The 1,160-nt window shown below is 42.0% G+C and overlaps 1 protein-coding gene across 1 annotated transcript in view; it reads left to right on the top strand.

Moving 5' to 3' along the window:
* Nucleotides 1–1,160, top strand: part of igf1ra (insulin-like growth factor 1a receptor) — a 74,787-nt gene that overhangs the window by 59,434 nt on the left and 14,193 nt on the right. The gene's annotated exons all lie outside the window — the stretch shown is intronic.

Below are 1,160 nucleotides of genomic sequence, written 5' to 3' on the forward strand. Positions count from 1 at the left end.
CATACAGAAGGTCGAAGCCATAAAATGTCTGTCGCCTGCTCATTTCTTCTTCTTCTTCTTCGCTTTGATGAACGGCTACTGTCAGAGTGAATCAGTGTCACGAGTCTTTTGTCTGTAGTCTCTACCATGTTGTCAGTTTTGATGTATGTGTGATGTAGTCAGTAATAACTAAAAGGCTGGGCTTTGGTTTGCTGGACTGCAGCACTTTTAGCTGTCAGAGAGGAATGCTGACATGTCAGTGAAACTGCCTTTCCCACATTTCTGTCTTTGTCTGTGCACTCCTCTTCCTGCAGGTCGACTTGAAAATAAAACACGCATTCTGTAGCTTTCGCTTAGTTAGTTTCTTCGTTTAACATGGTAGTCTGCTGTACTGCGTAAAAGAAGAAGTCCCATCCAGCCTCCAGCATAGCTACTGCCACTGCACTAAGCTGACCACAATTACGTGTGATTTTGTTAGGGCCATTGCTCCCTGCTCCGAGGACTCAGTGAAGCGCACATAGGCAGTGCAATCGACTCCCATTCCCCAATTCACAGACTTACTTTTGTTTTAAAGTAAAACAAAAGTAAGCAAAATAAAACATGCATTCTGTAGCTTTTGCTTAGTTAGCTTCTTAGTTTAACATGGTAGTCTACTGTACTGCGTAAAAGTCTTCAATTTTATATTTTGCTAGGAAAATGGGGAAACAGGTGTAGAAGTTTATTGAAATGTGCAAACATGCAAGCTTTCTTTATAAATTTTTAAAGTCGTCTTCATGAATAGTTCTCCGGGCTTCTCCAATCTCTTAGAATTTTTGTTGTTTTTTGTTCTGTTCTTTGTCAAGCTGCAATAATCTTGAGATCCGGTTTTTGGGTAGGCCGGTCCATGACTGATCGTGTTGCACTGTGTGTTTTGCTATCCCGTATGGTTTTACTTGCATTGGCAGTGTGTTTGGGATCATTATCACTCTTTGCCTTTCTTACACGTTCAAAATGGTGTTGCATAACTTGATCATTCCACCAATTTCGACAAAATCCACGACACCACTGGCCGAAATGCTGCAGACACATCTCTCCTGACCTCCTCTGTCCATTGCTGCTCACCTGGACCTGTTGTCTTTGGCAACTAAAGAAATACGTCTTTGCTAAGTTATCTGCTATGCGTAGGAACAACACCGCTGCAT

The sequence above is a fragment of the Aulonocara sp. 'chitande type north' Nkhata Bay genome, linkage group LG7 (assembly GCF_057382095.1).
Source record: "Aulonocara sp. 'chitande type north' Nkhata Bay isolate Kocher_YH1m ecotype deep benthic linkage group LG7, A_spYH_male_GT1.1, whole genome shotgun sequence".
Lineage (NCBI taxonomy): Eukaryota > Metazoa > Chordata > Actinopteri > Cichliformes > Cichlidae > Aulonocara > Aulonocara sp. 'chitande type north' Nkhata Bay.